We start from the raw sequence: 13,793 nt of genomic DNA, 5'->3' as shown, positions 1-13,793 counted from the left end.
CTTTATATTTTACGATACATTATCGAGTTTATCTACCGAATGGATGTTTTCAATACTGATTCGTATTCAGGAGATCCCGAGTTGGAATATCGACCAGAACACGAGCTTTTCTGACTGAAACTGCTACTTTGTTTCCATCAGCATATCCATAAAATTCCAGGATAGTACTTTAAGTCAGGCCACGACCGCTTTCTTACGCATCTTTCCAATTCACTCTTATTCGACGATATATAGTCTAAGTTACTGACGTCGTAAAATAAAAAATCAATAGTTTTAAATAAAATTTACGTACATTATCTGCCCATCACAACACCCGAATGAAAAGCCTCGTCAGATGATAGAACCATTAACAATACAGACACTAGCCAACAACAAACATATTCGGTCACATCTGCATCAACAGTAAAACGATTCACAACAAGACCATAAGGATTATAGATTGACTATGACAAGACGTGAGAAAAGTGAATTACGAAATCAAAATTGGCCACCATATCGTTAAACATTGTTCCAATATCCATATGTATTAACTCTATTTACGCAGTAATTAACAGCACATGCTTTGAGGAGCTGAGATAGCTCAGACACTGTTATGTTGCTCTACGGACTGGATGACTGGGGTTCGATCTCCGACAAGGACAAAAGACTTTTCTTCCAGCGTCAGCGTCCAGAACGGCTCTGTGCCTCACCCAGCTTTCCGTCCAATAAGCACAGGGGATACTTTCCCTGGCAGGAAAGCATAACCGGGGCGTGTAGTTGACCACTTATCTCCGAGATCAAGAATTGGTAAAACCTCTTTCCCCCCCCCAACCGCCTTCCAGCGGAAAACTTAACATTATTTTACTTTATACTTGCTTTAATAATTTAAAGTCCATCTGCTTCAACAATTAAAAACTCCTCATTTTGTATTAATGAATTTCTTATGATTTTAACTATAAATATGTATTATTTCCTTTCACAGAATTAATCAGTAGATCATTCCAAAGGTAAAATCTGGCCTTTTTGCAGTACGAACTGGATTCTTGTATTATTAACAAGAGTTTCGGCTTCAAAGTTTAACGCGCGGTCAGTTAATACATGTTTAACATAGACTAATCGTTTTCCGGGTAGTCAACGCACATAAAATTTTCTTAAAAGTATCAAAACATAATATTTATCTAAAATATATAAAATCATGCATACAAACAAAACTGTTTACACTTTGAAAAACACTTATGATTTTAATAGACAGACTAATGAATTAATGTTTTTGCCACTGATAATGATCTCATGAGGTCGAAACGCGTTTGGCACTAAATGTTTTTCAAAGTGCAAACAGTTTTGTTTGCATGCACGACTTTATATATTTTAGATAAATATTCAACACTTCACGGCATGTAAGGTTTTAAGATCAAAACATAAGTATAAAATATTTAATAAAATTTAAAAATGAGTTTTTAAATGTTCCAGATTAAAGAGGCTGTAACGTGTTTTAAGTCAAGTTACCTACTATCTAGTTATTTTCGAAAAGGGACTGGAGAAACCTATGAACAAATTCCGTAGGGATAACAGGTCTCCAGGCGGAAATTAGAATCCAGGACATCAAGAATACGACGCAGGAGAATTAACCACTCGGTCGCAAGGTTCAGTCAAAGCAGTCTTTAGTACTGAAGGGCGTTCACATTACGTATTCAAAGACAATACAGCTTATAAGTCATCAACATAAATTCTTGGCAGGTAAATGTCAGGAACTGTTATAAATGTCAACTTCCGACAACATTAAACACGAAAAGGAAGCAAATTCGTTGTTTTAGTATCTGTAAGAAGGTCAGGTTTAGTTGGGCAGTTAGGAAAATGACAAAATAATTGGTCTACACGCAGGGGGGTTTAAATTACAATTTTTTGTTAGAAAACTCACACCACGCCACAAAGTTTCCATGTCCAGTGGTTGAAGTAAAACCAGCAGTAATTTAAAACTTTTGAAAGCTGAACCTTTAAATATGCGAAACTTGATCAATTCCTCCCTGTGAATACGAGTATAAAAACTGATACACATTACAGAATCACTTTGTGGTGCCCCCTCTCACCACCACAAAAATCAATGCGTGCAACACGGCCAAAACAACTTGTGGGTAAAAACACGTGAGAACCGTGTCATAAAATATGTACCTATTCCATTTGGAAAGCTTCCAGAACGTTAATTTATTTTCAAAAAAATAAACACAACTTTAGGTTATTTATCTTGGATTTGCTAAGCATAAACACCATGCACTTTTTCCTCTCCCCACCATTGCGATCAAGGAGCGGGTGTATTAGGTGTTCGAGTCTTTGTTGAAGCACCGGCTATATTAATAGCTTCCTTCTGGCATTGAAGGCGAATATCAATACGGCAGAAATCCAAGTGGACCACCCACAAGAGTTTGTTACAAGGGAGAACTCAAACGTCGACAGAAATTTAAAACAATGTTCATTGTTTCGTTGTCGATATGATCAAATTCTTACTTGTGATTGGGTTAAAAAATCCACAAGTTGTGAAATTTATAATTTCAGAAGAGAATTCACAGAATTCACATAACTTTCAACAGCGTTTAAAGTATAGAAAAAATTCAACTTCATACGAAACCCTAAATACAGTAGTATTCATAACCTTTAAATACATCAATAACAATTAATAATTAATGATTCAATATAAGCGTAAGCCTCGGGCAATTGTCCGGAACGAACTAAGGGCCCAATCCATGATAGGAGGAGGTGGTGATGATGATAAGCGTAAGCAGAAGTCCAACAACCAGGCTGACCTTGACTTGAGTGAAGTAAAGCAGGTTGAGAAGTAATTTGTATTTCAACTTAATATCAAAATGAAATTAAAGTTAATCATATTTCACATAATATAGAACCGGTACGGAATACAAGAGACGACATAACTATTCAACTGTAGACCATAACCCTTAAAAAACACGATCATATTAGATTTACCTTAGTTGTTCGCGTAAAGTTACAGACTGTAGTTTACCTGAAACAAAAGAAAAACACGGGTTAATCCTACCTGGTCACTATAACAAAATCTTTGGATGAGGAAATTAGAACATGATAGCACTAAAACTATTTAAAAATATTATTGCAATAAGCACGGAGACTTATTTAAGAACTAGAAATATATAATTTTGTTTGAAGACAAAAAATAAAAATGTAACTCCAAAAATCAGTGTACTCCTTGAGAAGCTTATGTAAGGCCTGCAATCAGGCTGTCAATAAATACCCCGCCTTTTAGGAAAACACAAGAGCCCGCCACCGATCCCTATCCTAAACCAGACGAATCCAAACCACATTCATTAACCAATTTCCCAAATGATCAATTTCAATATTATCTTCCCCCTACGCTGACATATATGAAGTGGCATCTTCCCTTCAAGTTTCCCAATATTTTGCGCGCATTTTCACTAAACGAAATTCCCTGCTTCCGGCCATTTTTCACCAACCATCTCTCTCCAGTGGCTTGTCCGCAATGAATTTTCCTTTCTGTATGAAAAATTATGGGGCATTGAGTATACAATCTATAGACGCCATCCCATTATGAATGCGATCAGTAGCGTTCACCGCCGCCGCCGCCGCCGCCGCCGCCGCCGCCATGTTCCGATCACTTGCTGGTGTTTATTTGAAGACATGAGAGCGAACTACGTCGATAAGGAAAGTCGATACCAGACTGCACTTCGAAGTTATTATCGTCACGTTGTAACGTCTGCCCGTACACAATTCTGAACTTTGTTTGGATGGAATTCAGAGAGATAAAGCAGAGTATCTTAAATAATATGGCTATACATGAGAATATGAGAATTTGTTGGTACAAATTCCTTCCTCAGAAGCTAATGTTCGCGCAAGTGGTAAAGAAAATAAAACCTTAAACTTCATTACCGTGTTTACAAGAGCCCATCAATATCCTTCCTTACCCAAATGCAATCCAAACTCTCACACACCATTTTCTTAAATTTCATTTTAATATTATCCTTCCAACGTAAGCTTAGGTCTTCCAAGTCAGATCATACCCCTACGTTTCCAGACCAAAATTTGGTATGTTTATATTCTCCATGGTTGCTATATGCCCCGCCAATCTTATTCTCCGTCATTTGACCACTCTAGTAACAACTTCCTTCATCACAGAATCTTCTCCATACTTCCACTAATTTCTGACCCCATTAACAGTTTAATTTAAACATCAGGGTACACGTGATGTCCGAAATTAGGACTCGGAAACTCATTAAATTGCATGGTAATTACTGTATTCTGGGTTTGTTAAACAGTGTAGTATAGCAGAATTTCACCGACGTTTCAAAGGTGTTTGCTGTAATCTTCACAGTCGCCGCCGTAGGAACCTCAAATCTCACTCATTCAACCATTTAATGAATTTTGAGTTATATTAAATAACTTTAAATTCCATCAATCCTTAGTTCTTTTTAAATCATTCAAGAATATAAAGGTGGTTGCCTTCTGGGATATTTTTCCGCAATTTTGTAAAATTTTACCGACGTTTCAGAGGTGCGTGCTGCCTTGTATTAGACAACACGGGCATACCGCTCAGAATACAGCCACCTTCATTCTCGCCGCCTTGCTTATCCTAGAGTAGCTATTTATGGAGATTTTCATCTTGCTTCTCGCGTTCCATTGACATGAAACGTAGACGGTACGTTTCTCATGGACGTTTTCCTTGTACAAATGCAATCAACTGAATTATCTGTACCTTTACCAAAAGTCTTAACAATTTCAATACCTCTCCTAATCGCCTGCGAAAATATATTGGTCGAAAAATCTGAACAACATAACACAATGCATGGTGGTTGATGAAGGACTCCGGAACATTTCTGCCACCTACTGTTAGAAGCTGTAAAACCTAGTTCCCTACGCGAAGTGATGTACGAGTACACTCTTTGGGCCACTCACGCGCAAGGAGTTGGCACTCAAGAGCAGAGTTCTTCACACTTGTGCCCGATAGTATCACACTGCTTTCACATGCAATGTAGCAGCTTATCGGCTACAAGGCTTCACTACAGTTCACAGTAAACATGAATGGTACGGTATGCGCAACACGAGGATAAGAAAATACAAGTTAACTGTAATACAAAATCTTGACAACATCAGAATTTCCGATTCGTTGTCCGATGTTAACAGTAAGATGAGGACCTTCACTAGCCCCCGTAATTCCACATTAATGAACTTCGTTGTGAATAGCCAAGAGCATTTTGAAGCTAATTCTGCTGTACACATTGTAAACACATGGAACAATAATCAGCTTCACAGGCCAATTGACAACCTCTCAACTCTTCAGAAGAGTGCATGTTATGCAGTCATCAAAATTTTAAACAGTTTACCATCGAATAAATGGCAAAATTTGAAGAATCATTATGAAAGTACTTAATTACACACTATTTTTACTCTGTTGACGAATTTCTATTGTTCATTAAGATTTTCTTGTCTACTAAATGGGTAGTATAATTTATCTACTGTATGTAATGAACAAATGCATGTCTTTGTAATATATTACTTCTTTATGTGAACCATTTGTTTATAACATGTGAAATATTTATAACAGTATTAATTGTATTTGTAATATTTAAAATACTTCTACGACTTATTCCACACCCTATTGTAATCTGACTTACCGATCCATGGAATGTAATAGAGATTTAATAAAATTGTTAGGCATCTGCTAAAATATGGGAGTATCAGGATCTAAAAGTGAGAAAAGAAAACAGAATTTTATCAATATAGTCAATGGGTCTGTTTTGATTTGTACTATTAACCTAATACACCTACTATAAATTAAATCGATAAAATATAATAGATAAATATAAAGGATAATATTAAAATCGATCTTAAACAACTAGATTTTTAAAAAAAACTCAATACAGGACCAAATATGGTAGGATCTTGTAAACTGATGGAGCCCACAATTAAAGGTTAAAAAGTGCATTGACAAATGCTCTGCTTGACGTTGTAAAAAGGAGAAAATTAAACCAAACCGCGCCCAGTACCTGCAGACGGATGGCGTGTCAGACTGGCACAGTCTGCCATCCAATTACTTTACAGCAAACGGCATGGACCACGTGATCGGCGTAGGTCTTAAACGTCGCAGTTGTGAGCGACGACCTTACAAACACCACATCCACCCTAGCATGTTTCAGCATATATATGCTGAGTGCAATTAAAACCTAAGTGTCGAAACATGTTTCTGTTGTTGAATTCTGAGAAAATGTAGTTTGAGCCAGCCTCTTACGTGCTGAATTAACGGCTTTCCTAAATTGCTTTTAGCACTCACGAACAGAACTGTTAAAGGTACGCCAAGTCTGCTCGTTAGAACGTTATTCACCACCCAAGCAAGACGTCCAGTCTTATTGCCTCTTATTAAAACTTAACCCCTCAACAATGATAGATTAAGAAACTTCCATGCAATTTTGTTGGAACACCTGTGAAAATAACTGTCCGTTTGCAGAACTTTGTTTAAATCACAATTTTCCTTTTTAAACGAACAATATACTTTTTATTCCTACGTATTCGATTAAACTACCTACGTTCCATTTACATGGTCAGTCTACATTTGAAAATAAAATTCTGAAACGTAAGCAGTTACTCTAAAAGATTTTACAACATATTGAAAACAAAACATTTACAAGACATGTAGCAAAGTACATTAACAAAAATGTCTGCAATTTTCGAAGACCAACTCGCGTCAGGTGATTCAGCGGCAAAACATTGCAAGCCGTGACAATTTAGAACTATAACCGCGATTAAAAACCAACCCATTTGCATCTCGAAAGGATGTTTCGCACTTGGCTACATTTTACAAAGTGAGCTGAAACCAAAATACCTCACACACCACAGCACAAGCCTCAGGCCGGAAATCAACCAAACATAGCAGTACGATGGACAATTCATGACGCACAACGTAACCATGAACTTTATATTTACACAATGCATATTGTTTGTCTTGTTACGTTGATCTGCATTCTCGAGCTTTGCGCAAAACAAGAAAAGGTTGAAAATTAGAAGAATTTGCAGATGTGATGTTCGTGGTGTACGTTGAATATATGCTTCAAACATACTACTGATGCTTCACCTTTCTGTGTCAGTTATAGGAAAACTTTTCTAATCAATATTTCTGTACGCATTCCGCGAGCAATGCGTGGTTCCTAATATAAAATGTATGGTTGTGAAAGCCCATGGAAAGTTTAAAAGGTCCAAATTCGAAACTCTAAATAAACTCTTATTATCCTGACTGATGTAAACATTAAACTGACAGGAATGAAATCATTATACTACTGTAACATAATCACACACGATTCACTGGGAAAACAGCGCCACTGCTTGGCGCACAGCGGTCATGCCCGTGCGTCGTGGAGGAGAATTTGTACTGTGCGTTCCAAATTTCGGTACTTTTTTTTATCATCCTTGCACAGGGTATAGGCAGCTAAAATTTTTCGTAAAGACATTCTAGATAGGCTCTGTAAACATGCAAAATTTAAGGTAAGGTTCGACCTGACGTACCGGACTATTCCCTTATTAGACCCCGTCGGATTCGGGAACCTACCCTATAAAATACAAAATCTATCTGCAAATAAATAGTCTCCCCTCTACACAAATTGTTTTTAGATCATAGTTCCTGCTTCACACTTTAAGAGTAAAATTCAAGGAATGTCCTTTTGTTAAACTGAATATTTGAAAATTCGTTTTCTTTATACATCAGCAATTATATTTTATGCATGGGTTTGTATCTGCTCGTCCATACATTTAATTTTATTTCAGACATCTCAGTTACAGCAGCAGCAATCCTTGTCGTATTCCACTTCGATGATCCAGAACAAAGTCTCTCACTCTACCTTGCAACAAAGAACACCAGTTTTTCAACACGATGTAGCGCAGATTTAATTAACACACTAGTTACACCACGCGCCTTTTTCGTATTTTGTATCTTCCCTTTTTGAAATCCTTTGCTGCTACTTTTAGAATGAAATCCTGTGCATCGTTCCTCTTACCAGTGGTTCGCAAGGCACTTGGGCGTTTCAGACGAATGTGCCAGAAAAATGCTCTAGATTTGTGGAACAGTCTTACTTAAGGCAATTTCATCAAACAATGTGATGGGTGACATACTGTCTGTGTATTTTCAGCCTACATAACTTCAACTGCTTTATTCGCTTCCATAATAATATAAACCTAGTACATGTGCAAAGTTTTGAGTTGAGAGAAATATTAGCATCATTAAACAACAGTTCCTGAAATCACGTGCATTAGATGATCCTCAAAAAAATATGCAATTCTGAAAAATAACATTTTTATAGACAGTAAAATGATATGACGGACAGCCAAATTCCACATTTAAATTTCGGTTTGATGGATATTACCAACGAATCATTGGACATATGATAGTCTGTATGAAGGTACATTAGAAACGTTTCTAATTCGAAAGGGTTTGAGATATTTTCATTATTTCACGATTACAAATAAGATAATAGTGCGTAATTCTAAGGTTACAACTGGCATAGTCCTATTAAATGTACTGGGAATCTGTATAAATGGAACTTACATAGAAAATCGACTGTTAAATTATATGATTATGACTTCGTACTTATTGCTAGCCTCATCATAGAGGAAAGCGATGTTATGGGTTCTTCAGAGAGACTGAAAAATGTAGGTGAAATTTTAGGATCAAATATTTTAGATTTGGATTTAGGTACTTTAATTATTCACAATGTCCGTTATAATTGAATAAAATAAATTATACATTTTTTTCTTGGTCTTTTATTTTCAAACAAATCTGCTTCTCGGTTTCGTAAATATATTGCATGGCAGATATTTTAAGAATTTTACCTAAATTAAAATGGATTTCTACAGAATTATGATGCCGTGTAATACAGAAGAAAATTACTGATATTTCAGAGGTCCTTGCTGCCTCCGTAAGGAAACTGCAAGGGCCCATGAGACGATTGTAAAGTTTACCATGTTACACGGCGTTACAAACCACAAGACAGCTATCTTCGTATTCACCGCCATGATAACCTCAAATCCTACTTAATTTCCTTCAGCGTTAATTTTAAACCCAGATTTTTTTAACTAACCAGGTCATTTAACCAAAGGTGTTAAAACGTGGGTTTGGTTCTGCACATTTCAAAAATCAGACTCATCCACATTATAGATATCAGTTGCAGAAAAATGGGTTACATCATTAACTGTTCAAAGTTTTTAAAGAACCGTGTTACTTGATTTTCATTGAAACCTTGTATTTGTTTCATTCTGGTTTATTCAGGCTTACGAACAATAGATTAAGAGCATCCCTTCCATCTGAACCAATTATTCATTTTTTCTATCAAAGTTATAAATGATTCCACAAATTTCTGCACATTTACAGATAATGGCATTTTAATTAGAGTTAAGTAATAAAACATGTCTAGAAACTCTCACCAAATTATTCGCGACATCTTTTGTTTTCTTAAGAAGAAATTGTTCTTCTTCCCTTTTGGATGTAGATGTAAGATCTAACCTCTCGATGCAGTGTAATAAACGCATTTCACTCTTATTTATTCTGTGAATAGATTTTGAAATCTCCCTTGCAGACTTGGCTGTCACTTCTAAATTTACTGTTACCCGTGCAGGTTTCCAGTAGTTTCAACTCAAGTTTAAAGAAGTAATAAATATCTCTTTTGCATTCAGCGAATCACAGTTCGTGAATCGCACGATCTTTCATGCGAAACTGCGTGGTCGACCAGAGATACTTTTACACTTCCAGGCGACAGATGCAAACTAAGTTTTGAACCCGAAATGAAAGTAGTATAAAAAATCAGAAAGCTATCGAGAGTGAAGTAAGGCGTAATGAACAGAATTAAACCCAACACTTTTAGACAGATTAAAAACTTGTAGCAATATGACAGTGGAAAAAAATCTGGTAGTCTACCTGAACACCGAGATTTCTAAAACACTGTATGAGTGACACTAAATTGTTGAATAATTTGTAATTAAAATAAATACTGTTTGTATCATGAGTGAAGGATATAATTAATGTTTCACCTGATTAAATTTCATACTATTATGCAAACATTAGTTTTGCAGTGAATTAACGTCATTCTGAAAACGTTTACAGTGATCAAGATTTATATTATTTCGATATAACTGTAAATAGTCAGACAAAAGGAACTCAGGCTTACTAATATTCACCTATATCATTGATAAATATATTGAAAAATAAGAAACCTATTTTGGAACCTTCACAAGAGAAGATAACGAAATATTTACAGAAATACGAACAATGTACTGTCTCTAACCAGAGAATTGTGCAACCAATCAACGCAACTACAAACAAGTCCAAAATTCTTAAGCACAAGAAACGGAATTTTATGCGGATTGATATCGAAAGCACTACTTTAATCAAAGTTTATAAAAGCACTGTTTCTTGAGTGCTAACAGGTGGCATAACAGAATTGAGATAAACAAATTCCTTGTTATAAAATTAAATTATCGAGTCATGCACGTTGTGAAGGATTCCTTCTGTGCTTAGAAAACAAATGAATGATACAAATGATAAATTAAAATATTTTGGAAAACTGCTGAGAACAGAAATAGTTTGTAATGCTAACAACACTGTCGCCTTTGTAAACACAGGATCAACAGCAAATTGTTTACAAAAGGATGATAAGGTCACATCAGTTTCATACATCAATCGAAAGACGCTGATGCAAACTATATTAATGGGTCACACGAAATCTGTATAATGCATGAACAGGCATCAAAAAACAAAATGTATTTCAGAAATAGCTGCTGCACTATGTAGGTTTTTGTCAGGTACATAGAAGTAAATACACTGTAAAATCGTGAATAAATGTAATAAAAACATATATGCGTCAAACTTCACTTAAAAGGGTTCCTGCTAACCTCATTGATTAAAGTATCATTATTATGTGTCTATTTTCCCCTGTATGAGAATTACAATGCACAAATAAAATGGCGCATTGTTACATGAACAGACAGTTGGCTTTCAAATAAAACATTTTATGAAATTGGTAAATTTTACATGTTCCAGTATGATTTGAGGTTTTCACAGCGGTGAGTATAAAGATTTCTGTCTTCTGGGTTGTTGCGCTGTGTAGTCTGGTCGATGTTAACCAACGTTTCAGAGGTCACACTGCCTCCGTCATCAGTGCGATGAAGATTTCTGTCTTTTGGGTTGTTGCGCTGTGTAGTCTGGTCGATGTTAACCAACATTTCAGAGGTCATACTGTCCCGTCATCAGGGCGATAAAGATTTCTGTCTTCTGGGTTGTTGCGCTGTGTAGTCTGGTCGATGTTAACCAACGTTTCAGAGGTCATACTGCCTCCGTCATCAGGACGATAAAGATTTCTGTCTTCTGGGTTGTTGCGCTGTGTAGTCTGGTCGATGTTAACCAACGTTTCAGAGGTCATACTGCCTCCGTCATCAGGGCGATGAAGATTTCTGTCTTCTGGGTTGTTGCGCTGTGTAGTCTGGTCGATGTTTACCAACGTTTCAGAGGCCATACTGCCTCCGTCAGGCCCTGATGACGGAGGCAGTATGACCTCTGAAACGTTCATAAACATCGGCCAGACTACAAGAAGCAATAAACCAGAAGACAGAAATCTTTAATATCTTTAGTGCCGGCATAAACACCAGTTCTTTAAAAACATTTATTAAATCTTTCTTATTCTAAACACTAATGCTAAGCCCACAACACGATGTGGATTTGCTGTTTCCAGGAGCGCCTCACCAAGCTCACACATACGCGACACTTTTCTCAATTCTGGGCAAGTACCCTCTGTACTCACTAACATTAAATGGCAAACAGACTTTTTTACAAAACTGTTATTTTCCCCGCGATTTTTTGAAATTGCATCATTTTGTATCACCACTCAGTACCAGTTAATGCCTTTATCCTTCTTGCAGTACTGCACAATGCGAAATTACGTCCATGGAGCAAAGCCCTTCTCGACAAGCTAATACTCACTCAGTTACTCAAAATCTTTTGGACTTCGTTTTTTCATTGTTGTGTTCACTAAAGCAAGCCACTGTCCTTATTCTAAGCCACATGAATCCAGCCTACTTCATTACACGCCGTTTAAGACCCATTTCAATATTATCCATTCATTTCCGACCAGGTCTAGCAAGTGCCCCTTCTCTTCAAGCTTTCGACTTAAATTCTGTATTCATTTCTTATTTATTCCATTCATATTATAACACATGCCTCGCTCATAGCATGGTAAATATATTGATTTGTTTTCTGGACTCCAACGTTGTGGTAGATCATACCGCCTCCATCTTCAGATTTTTACACTCTTGTAAACTGTTGGCGGTTTTGCTGAGCTACGTATCACCTCGAACTCACCCTGAAGATGGAGGCAATACGTTCCTCTGAAACTTTCGCTATTACGTTATAAGACTACGTGGATTCGTAACTCAAGCTCTTTAATGTCCACGTTTCTGCGTTCTGCTTTGTCCCTGTTAAATCCAGATAATCTCATCATGCAAATCCTAGCAAGGTGTCTTAAAACGGGTCACGACCGGTGGTGTTAAATATGCTGGGGTTCAGTGAGAAAAAAGTCACTAGTGCCATCCATTAATGTCCTGCATGGAAAGTAACAGGGTGCTTGTACACGCATGACGTCACGATACGTACTTATAGATTATTTTCAAGGATAGAGGGCAGAGGTTGCAGTTCATCGCTATCAAAAACACTCCGTCACGCCATACTGCTTTAAGACCGAAGTGTGGTCGATAATCCATTCCTAGCAATCGGCAACTACTTCTGAAAGCTGTCATCAGTGACAAAATTCGTTTGGAAATAGACTCGCAGCTACCAATAGCAGGCATTTTTCATGCCAAGAACTTTTGTTCCCTTGGCATTTCTATAATTCTTGTTAAAAACGTCTTCGGATTCAATGCTAAAAGTTTATTAATAATTAACAAAGCAAAACGTTACGACGACGTATGGGGGAATGGAGGTATATATCTACTGTTTAATATTCTGGTATAATGACTTCGTTTGAAATTTTCCCTTAAGTTTACACCAACTCAGAGATGGGGTGTGTAAAGAGTGGTTAGACAAGGCATATCAGGAGAAGAGTTAAGATACAAAATATCAAATAACTATAGCAGACTATATTTAAAGGTATATACGGTGTCTGGAAGAAATGTAAATGTAATTTATACGGGCCAAAATAATGACAAATGCCTCATTTCCAAGCTACAGCCCTCTTTTAATTTAAAAAATTCCTACAGTAATTTTTTCAGTGTTGCAAACGCAAACATTTAATAAAAAAACTTGGAGGAAAGAGACGCAGAATTTGAACCATATAAACTAAAGTAAATTTAGCTACAGCAAACATAAATACTCTTAAGATGGCTGCCTTCTGGATTGTTGCGCCGTGTAGTCTTTTAGAGGTTTACCGACGTTTCAGAGGTCATTGCTGTCATCATCATCATCAGGACAAGCAGTATCGCCCTGTTGATGGAGACAGCAAGGACCTCTGAAACGTCGGTAAACTCCTACCAGACTACACGGCGCAACAACTCAGAAGACATCCATCTTCAGATTCAAAGCCGTGAAAACCTTAAATCCCACATAAATACTCTTTGTTTCATTGTGTTTTTACATTAACAAATATACATGTCGATAAAAAATGTCTGATATTTAAACTAAAACTTGTAGCCTTAAATCGAATAGATCTATAACGTAATATGATTGTGACACTCAGATAATACGGCAATAAGCAGCTATGGAAAATCTTGATATAAAACTTTTTCTTTTTACATACCAGCGTATATTT

The 13,793-nt window shown here is 36.6% G+C and overlaps 1 protein-coding gene across 3 annotated transcripts in view; it reads right to left on the bottom strand.

Annotated features, from left to right (window-relative positions):
• The window catches only part of LOC110827656 (cell adhesion molecule 1), a 474,923-nt gene that overhangs the window by 393,766 nt on the left and 67,364 nt on the right, over window positions 1–13,793 (bottom strand). For 2 of the 3 annotated variants that reach the window (XM_087347883.1, XM_087347885.1), the window contains exons 2-3: window positions 5,634–5,703; window positions 2,956–2,992 (exon numbers count right to left, since the gene is read on the bottom strand). The exons of the other annotated variant lie outside the window; for it this stretch is intronic. The gene's annotated coding sequence lies outside the window, so the exon portion shown is untranslated. The remainder of the gene's footprint in view (window positions 1–2,955; window positions 2,993–5,633; window positions 5,704–13,793) is intronic. 3 annotated transcript variants of the gene reach the window in all.

Source organism: Zootermopsis nevadensis, unplaced genomic scaffold (genome assembly GCF_977971745.1).
Source record: "Zootermopsis nevadensis isolate Lab colony 2312 unplaced genomic scaffold, Znev_1.0 Znev_ptg000012l, whole genome shotgun sequence".
NCBI classification, from domain to species: domain Eukaryota; kingdom Metazoa; phylum Arthropoda; class Insecta; order Blattodea; family Termopsidae; genus Zootermopsis; species Zootermopsis nevadensis.
Note: the sequence above shows the minus strand (reverse complement) of the source record. Positions and strands in the feature narration are given on the sequence as shown.